The sequence below is a fragment of the Rhinoraja longicauda genome, chromosome 29, assembly GCF_053455715.1.
Source record: "Rhinoraja longicauda isolate Sanriku21f chromosome 29, sRhiLon1.1, whole genome shotgun sequence".
In the NCBI taxonomy this organism is placed as follows: Eukaryota; Metazoa; Chordata; class Chondrichthyes; order Rajiformes; family Arhynchobatidae; genus Rhinoraja; species Rhinoraja longicauda.
This window is the reverse complement of record NC_135981.1, coordinates 4,671,052-4,679,849: the sequence shown is the minus strand read 5'-3', so window position 1 is coordinate 4,679,849 and position 8,798 is coordinate 4,671,052. Positions and strand designations below refer to the sequence as shown.

Sequence of the window (8,798 nt, the reverse complement as noted above, 5' to 3'; positions counted from 1 at the left end):
GCGTGTACGATAGTGTTAGTGTACAGGGCCGGCGCGGACTCGGTGGGCCGAAGGGCCTGTTTCCGCGCCGTATCTCTAAACTGAACTAGACTAAAGGTGCTGAGTTACACCGAAGATTGACCCAAGATTACTCAGCGGGACGGGCAGCATCTCTGGAGAGAAGGAATGGGTGACGTTTCGGGTCGGGACTCGTCTTCAGACTGAGAGTCTGAACCTGCTGAGGCTACTGCAGCATTTTGTGTCCAGCTTTAGAGTAAAGAGACCCTAATTGTCATATGTATCAGGACAGGGACAATTAAATTCTTCCTTGCTGCAGTTTTACAGGCACATTATGTATCAAGACAACAAACACCAGATGTTGGTGAGGCTGTAGACGTGTGGCTGTGCCTAACGGCTGCGGCTCTCTGGCAGTCTGTTTGTCTTTTTTTTTGTGTGTCGGTGTTGGGATGGTTTTTGTTTCTGTTTTTGGCTGTGTATGTGTGGGGGGGGGGGGGGTGTGGGGGGGGGGGGGTGGGGTGGGGGAAACCTTTCTTTTATTAGGTCTCTTCCCCGGGGCGCAGCTCGGCCGCGGGGCCTTCCATCGCCCGCGGGGCCTTCCAGCTCGGCCGCTGGACTTAACATCGCCGGCGCGGCTCGGCCGCGGGACCTAACAGTGCCCGGCGCGGCTCGGCCGCGGGGCCTTCCATCGCCCGGTATGGCCGCGGGACGGTTCAGTGCTCGGTGCGGCTCGGCCGCGGGGCCTTCCATCGCCCGGTGCGGCTCGGCCGCGGAACAGTTCAGCGCCCGGCGCGGCCGCGGGGCCTTCCATCGCCTGGTGCGGCTCGGCTGCGGGACTTAACATCGCCGGCACGGCTCGGCTGCGGGACGTTTCAGTGCCCGGTGCGGCTCGGCCGCTGGACTTAACATCGCCGGCGCGGCTTGGCCGCGGGACGTTTCAGTGCCCGGTGCGGCTCGGCCACGGGACTTAGCAGCGGCCGTGGTGCCTTCCATCGCCCGGCGCGGCTCGGCCGCTGGACTTAACATCGTCGGCGCGGCTCGGCCGCGGGACGTTTCAGTGCCCGGTGCGGCTCGGCCGCGGGACGTTTCAGTGCCCGGTGCGGCTCGGCCGCGGGGACGTTTCAGTGCCCGGTGCGGCTCGGCCGCGGGGCCTTCCATTCCCTTGCGGGGGCTGTGCGGGTCGGTCGCCTCGGTAGGGGTCGAGCTGTCTGTCCATGGGTGCGGGGGGAAGAGAGTGGAAGTTTTGTTGCCTTCCATCACAGTGAGGGGGTGTTTGAAGTCACTGTGATGGATGTTTGTGATGGGGTCGGGTGTCCTGTGTTCTTTTCTTTTTGCTGTGTCATGTGACTGCTGAAATTTCGTTCGGTATTTATACCGAATGACAATAAAGTTCTGTTATACCGTTATCCTGCTGTGGGAGAGATGACATTAACCTGAAAAGTGCTCAGAGAAGATTTATGAGGATGGACACAAAAAGCCGGGGTAACTCAGCGGGTCAGACAGCATCTCTGGAGAAAAGGAATAGGTGACGTTTGGGTCGAGGCCCTTCTTCAGACTGAGAGTCACGGGAAAGGGAAACGAAACCGAGAGATATGGACGCTGATATAGAGAGATGTAGAACAAATGAATGAAAGATATGCAAAAAAAAAGTTTCTCTCTCCCCTGACTCTCAGTCTGAAGAAGGATCTCAACCCGAAACATCGCCCATTCCTTCTCTCCAGAGATGCTGCCTGACCCGCTGAGTTACTCCAGCTTTTTGTTTCTATCTTAGGTTTAAGCCAGCATCTGCAGTTCCTTCCGACAGGTTTATGAGGATGTTGCCTGGGCTTGAAGGTGTGAGCTACAGGGAGAGGTTGGGTAGACTGGTAACTCTACCACTGTGCCACATGTTTTTTTAAAACATAGAATTGGTCATAAGGTCATACGGGATAGGAGTAGAATTAGGCCATTCGGCCCATCAAGTCTACTCCGCCATTCAATCATGGCTGATCTATCTTTCCCTCTTATCCCCTGCCTTCTCCCCATAACCCCTGACACCTGTTCTAATCAAGAAACCTATCTATCTCTGCCTTAAAAATATCCATTGACTTGGCTTCCAATGATTGCCACCGATTCACCACCCTCTGAATAAAGAAATTCCTCCTCATCTTCCAAAAGGAATGCCCTTTAATTCTGAGCCTGTGACCTCTAGTCCTAGACTCTCCCACTAGTGGGAACATCCTCTCCACATCCACTCTATCCAAGCCTTGTTGCCCTTAGAGTGTTGGTGGGCGCTGGAAAATGAATTAAATGGATCTGGCCGAGAATAAACTGTTATAATTAAGTCACAGATAAACACCAGGCATATTGGTTACCCATTCAATGTGTCACAGAGTCATATTCTCCCCATAACCCCTGACACCTGTACCAATACAATATATCTTTATTGTCATTGTACTGGGGTACAACGAGATTGGGAATGCGCCTCCCATACGATGCAATTAATTAATTAGCTAGTCAGTATTAATTTAAACAACCCAATGAAACAAATTACAACAGTTTTAAAACAGAATAAAGTGCAAGTAGATCTGTGCCGGTTCACTGTGCGATGTGACCATCCGGCTCAGCAGGACCGGTTCATAGCAGCTATGGCCCTGGGGATGAAACTGTTCCTGAGTCTGGAGGTGCGGGCGTAGAAGGCCTTGTATCGTCTGCCCGATGGTAGAAGTTCGAACAGACTATTGCAGGGGTGTAAGGAGTCTTTGTGGATGCTGGTGGCTTTTCTGAGGCATCGTGTGTTGTAGATGCCCTCCAAGGCTGGTAGCTGAATCAAGAATGTATCTATCCCTGCCTTAAAAATACCCACTGACGGCCTCTACAACCTTCTGTGGCAAAGTATTCCACAAATACACCACCCTCTGACTAAATAAATGTCTCCTCGTCTCCTTTCTAAAGAAGGTGTCACAAATTGCTGGAGTAACTCAGCAGGTCAGGCAGCATCTTGGAGAGAAGGAATGGGTGACGTTTCGGGTCGGGACCCTTCTTCAGACTGACATCAGTCTGAAGAAGGGTCTCGACCCGAAATGTCACCCATTCCTTCTCTCCCGAGATGCTGCCTGACCTGCTGAGTCGCTCCAGCATTTTGTGATACCTTCGATTTGTACCAGCATCTGCAGTTATTTTCCTCCTCCTTTCTAAAATGGAGTAGGTGCAGGTGGCAAAGAATTCTTTCAGAGAGTGGGTGCGTTCCTGGGGTGATTCAATAATTATCCAGATTACAGATTAATTGATGGGATTGGGGGGGGGGGGGGGGGGGGGGGTGGGGGGGGGGTGGGGTGGGGGGGGTGGGGTGGGTGGGGTGGGGGGGTGGGTGGGGGGGGGGGGGGGTGGGGGTGGGGGGGGGTCAAAACGAGGATTTGTTACTGTTCGTTCTTTGGAAACCCGATTGTAAATTAGTGGTGCTGGCTAATTGCAATGATCCAGATTAATGATGTGGTCTTAGAGTGAGCAGACTCAGCAAACACAGAGCAGATTGAAGTAATTCCGAGGACAGACACCACGGATCATTGATATCTTTCTGTCTCCCCCGGTCTGCACGACAATATTTGCAGAAGCCCTGCTCCTAATGCCGACCCAACTCTACCTCGTTCAGATTGGATGATCTTAACGCCAGGAGAAATAACCTGCAAATAAACCGTGTTTGCCAACGTTTCTCCATCACTCTTAATACTCGCATTTACCAGAGGGCTTAACATATGCATTTACTAAACTCCCTTTAAGCTTAATATCAACAACCCTAAAGACAATGCTGTATAATCTCCACAACAATCCCGATTAACAGCGGAGTATTTTCTGATTTTGGTTAGACTAAATTGATTGATTTCAGCAAGATGCCTTCATTTAATTTGATTTACACAATGCAAAACCATCCGGGCCCGACAATGTTCGGCGGTTTAAGGTGAGAGGGGAAAGATTTAACAGGAAACTTGAGGGGTAACGTTTTTCACTTAGTGGGTGGTGGGTGTATGGAACCAGCTGCCGGAGGGGGTATTTCAGGCATTTAAACGGCATTCAAAAGAGTCTTGGACAGCTGGATGTGCAGGGATGATTTGGAGGGATCTGGGGCAAATGCAGGCACATGGGACGAGGTTAGATGGGGCATCTGGGTCTGCATGGATAAGTTGGACCAAAGGACCTGTTTCCATGGTGCATGACTAGATAACTCTACACCAGGTTGGGCTGGAAGGCCTGCTTCCATGCAGTACGACTCTATAACTGCGCACCACACAACACAACGTAACAGTCTACAGACTGCAGGTAGGCACAAAATGCTGGAGTAACTCAGCAGGTCAGGCAGCATCTCAGGAGAGAAGGAATGGGTGACGTTTCTGGTCGAGACCCTTCTTCAGAGAGAATTTAAAGGGGCACAAAGTACTGACTGGAGTAACTCATTGGGTCAAGCAGCATCCCTGGAGAACATAGATAGATGACGTTTCCCGTAAGACCTGAAACTTAGTTTAGTTTAGTGCAGAGATACAGCGCGGAAACAGGCCCTTCAGACCACCGAGTCCTTGCCGATCAACGGTCACCTGCACGCTAACACTAGCCTGCACACGCTAGGGACAATTCACAATCTTTACTGAAGTCGATGAACCGGCACGTCTTTGGAGTGTGGAGGGAACCCGGAGCACCCGGGGAAAACCCACGCGGTCGCGGGGAGAACGTACAAACTCCGCACGGACAGCTCCCGTGGTCAGAATCGAACCCGGTCCCCTGGCGCTACGAGGCGGCAACTCTACCGCTGCGCCACCGTGCTAACAACTGGAGAAGGATTACGTGCAGGGTGGAGTTTACGAAACAACTGGATCCTTGGAACCAGGGTTCGCAGCTGCAGGATTTGGAGTTTGCCATTTGGAACCAATGATCGGTGAATTTTCTTTGCCCAGAGACAGGAAATCCTGTGGACTTGCACACCACCAATGGATGTTATCAAGAAGGAGGTAGATACATTTGTTAATGTTGAAGGAATAAAGGGATTGAGGAAACAGGAATGGGGTACTGGAATGGATGATGATACACATGGATGATGTATAGTGTGGACCCAAAGGGTCAAATTGTCCACTCCAGCTTCTATCCAATTTTTAAAACATGCCAAGAGAGGGGGCACCTGGATTTGAACCAGGGACCTCATGATCTGCAGTCACCTCGTGAACCAGGGAACTCTTGCTCTACCACTGAGCTATACCCCCATATCTCCTAAGGGTTCCCAAGATATTTATGTAAAGCGTAGTTATAATTACAAATACAAATACAACAAAAGCTTTTCACTGTACCTCGGTACACGTGACATTAAACGACACTGAACTGAACTGAACTTAGCTGGTGAAGATTCCAAGCTTATGTTTTTCACATCATCTGAGTTGCTGCGTTCTTGGAAAAAAACCTGCAGATGTTGGTTTAAATCGAAGGTAGACACAAAATGCTGGAGGGTCAGGCAACATCTCAGGAGAGAAGGAATGGGTGACGTTTCGGGGCGAGACCCTTCTTCAGACTGGGCAAGAGACTCTGTGCATCTGCCCGGTCTATTCCTCTCATGATTTTATACACTCGACAAGAGTCAAGAGTGTTTTATTGTCGTGTGTCCCAGATAGAACAATGACATTTTTACTTGCAGTAGCACAACAGAATATGTAAACATAGTACACTGTAAACATTATGATAAACGAGAGAGAGAAAGAAACGTTCAGTGTGTGTTTATACACGTACTAGGGTCGCCAAATGTCCCGTATCAGCCGGGACATCCCGTGTTTTGGGCTAAATTAGTTTGTCCCGTACGGAACCGCCCTTGTCCCTTATTAGTAGGGTTGCCAACTTCCTCACTCCCAAATAAGGGACAAAGGGTGACGTCACCGCGCCGCGCCCCACGTGACCTCACCCAGCCAGCGGCTACGTGCTCCCGCTGCACCAATGGCGCCATTGGTGGAGCGGGAGCACGTGGCCGCTGGCTGGGTGAGGTCACGTGGGGCGCGGGGCGGTGACGTTACCTTGTCCCGTATTTGGGAGCGAGGGAGTTGGCAACCCTAACACATACTCACAAATACACATATATATAGATCATATATATACACACACACACACAAAAGCAAACAATAATAGTGCAATAATAACAAATAATAGTCTATGTAGTTCAGAGCTTATTTGGAGGTTGTGGTGTTTAATAATCTGATGGCTGTAGGGAAGAAGCTGTTTCTGAACCTGGACGTGACAGTTTTCAGGCTCCTGTACCTTCTTCCCGATGGCAGGGGTGAGATGAGAGCGTGGCCAGGGTGGTGTGGGTCTCCAATGATGCTGGCTGCCTTTCTCAGGCAGCGGTTCCAGTAAATCCCTTCGATGGTGGGGAGGTCAGAGCCCGGTGATGTGTGTTCTTTTTTTTTAAAGATACAGCGCGGAAACAGGCCCTTCGGCCCACCGAGTCCGTGCCGCCAAGCGATCCCCGCACATTAACACTATCCTACACACACTAGGGACAATTTTTACATTTGCCCAGCTAATTAACCTACAAACCTGTACGTCTTTGGAGTGTGGGAGGAAACCGAAGATCTCGGAGAAAACCCACGCAGGTCACGGGGAGAACGTACAAACTCCGTACAGACGGCACCCGTAGTCAGGATCGAACCTGAGTCTCCGGCGCTGTATTCGCTGTAAGGCAGCAACTCTACCGCTGCGTCACCGTGCTCTCTCTCTCTCTCTCTCTCTCTCTCTCTCTCTCTCTCTCTCTCTCTCTCTCTCTCTCTCTCTCTCTCTCTCTCTCTCTCTCTCTCTCTCTCTCTCTCTCTCTCTCTCTCTCTCTCTCTCCCTCTCTCCCTCCCTCTCTCCCTCTCTCCCTCTCTCCCGCTCTCCCTCTCTCTCTCTCTCTCTCTCTCTCTCTCTCTCTCTCTCTCTCTCTCTCTCTCTCTCTCTCTCTCTCTCTCTCTCTCTCTCTCTCTCTCCCCCTCTCCTCCCTCTCTCCCTCTCTCTCCCCTCTCTCTGCCTCTCTCTGCCTCTCTCTGCCTCTCTCTGCATCTCTGGAGAGAAGGGATGGGTGAGACCCAGCATTTCGGGTTGAGACCCTTCTTCAGACAGGATCCGTTGTGAAGCAAATTAATAGGAAAGAAAACTGCAGATGCTGGTTTATATTGAAGGGAGACAATAGACAATAGGTGCAGGAGGAGGCCATTCAGCCCTTCGAGCCAGCACCACCATTCAATGTGATCATGGCTGATCATTCTCAATCAGTACCCCGTTCCTGCCTTCTCCCCATACCCCCTGACTCCGCTATCCTTAAGAGCTCTATCTAGCTCTCTCTTGAATGCATTCAGAGAATTGGCCTCCACTGCCTTCTGAGGCAGAGAATTCCACAGATTTACAACTCTCTGACTGAAAAAGTTTTTCCTCATCTCCGTTCTAAATGGCCTACCCCTTATTCTTAAACTGTGGCCCCTGGTTCTGGACTCCCCCAACATTGGGAACATGTTTCCTGCCTCTAGTACGGGTGTCAGGGGTTATGGGGAGAAGGCAGGAGAATGGGGTTGAGAGGGAATGATCGATCAGCCATGATTGAGTTGTGGAGCAGACTTGATGGGCCGAATGGCCTAATTATGCTCCTACTCTGCCCAGAGTAGGTGAACCGAGGACCAGAGGACACAGGTTTAAGGTGAAGGGGAAAAGTTTTATTAGGAACCTGAGGGGTAATTTTTTTCACACAAAGGGTGGTGGATGTGTGGAACAAGCTGCCGGAGGAGGTCAACAGTTTTAAGAAGCTCAGCTGAAAATCTGATTTAGAGTTTAGAGATACAGCAGACTGCTTTAAGAAGCAGTTAGACAGGTACATGGATAGGACAGGTTTGGAGGGATATGGACCAAATGCTGGCAGGTGGGACTAGTGTAGCTGGGACATGTTGACCAGTTTGGGCAAGTTGGGCAGAATGGCCTGTTCCCACACTGTAGCACTCCATGACTCTTAAGACTTATGACCGTATGAACCTTTTATGGCACAGCATTGACTACAGAGCCATTCCAGATCACAATTGTTCAGAACACTACCTCACTGGAATCCTTTGCTTCTCTTCCAAAAAACCGTTAGGAACCAAGGAAAGAGGAAATGAGCTGTAGCTGCAAATATTGAGCGAAGGAAACAGCTGTTCAAACACTTCAAAATCTCTGGCTGTTTGTTTTACGAGCCAAAGGTTTGCAAGAAAACAGTTAGGCTGCGATCCCAGCATCGAGTGGCCCATCTCATGGTGTGTGTCTGGGCAGAGCCGGAGACAGGGAGAGGCTGGAGAACAAAAGTCAATCGGAAAGGACAGATTGAGGGATATACAGATTGAAAATCGTGCGTCACGGTGGCACAGCGGTCGAGCCGCTGCCTTACAGCGCTTGCAGCGCCGGAGACCCGGGTTCGATCCCGACTACGGGTGCTGTCCGTACGGAGTTTGCACGTTCTCCCCACGACCTGCGTGGGTTTTCTCCGGGATCTCCGGTTTCCTCCCGCACTCCAAAGACGTGCAGGTTTGTCGGCTTATTGGATTGGTGTTGGTGTAAATTGTCCCGAGTGTGTGTAAGAAAGTGTGCGGGGATCGCTGGTCGGCGCGGACTCGGTGGGCCGAAGGGCCTGTTTCCGTGCTGTATCTCTAAACTAAAAAAAACGGAAGACTGTAGGAAGAATGGAGCCACCGGGTGAACTTTTGTAATGTTGTCAGCACCTAAACTTGTGTACTGCCTAGGTGAGAACAGCTACATGATTTTATCGGCTTGTATGCAACAAAGCATTTCACTGTACCTAG

General features: G+C 50.8%; 1 non-coding gene across 1 annotated transcript; it reads right to left on the bottom strand.

The window, feature by feature from the left end:
- Positions 1–5,134: 5,134 nt before the first annotated feature.
- On the bottom strand, positions 5,135–5,225 carry trnac-gca (transfer RNA cysteine (anticodon GCA)). The gene has a single exon. It is a non-coding gene; the product is annotated as a tRNA-Cys (tRNA).
- Positions 5,226–8,798: the final 3,573 nt, after the last annotated feature.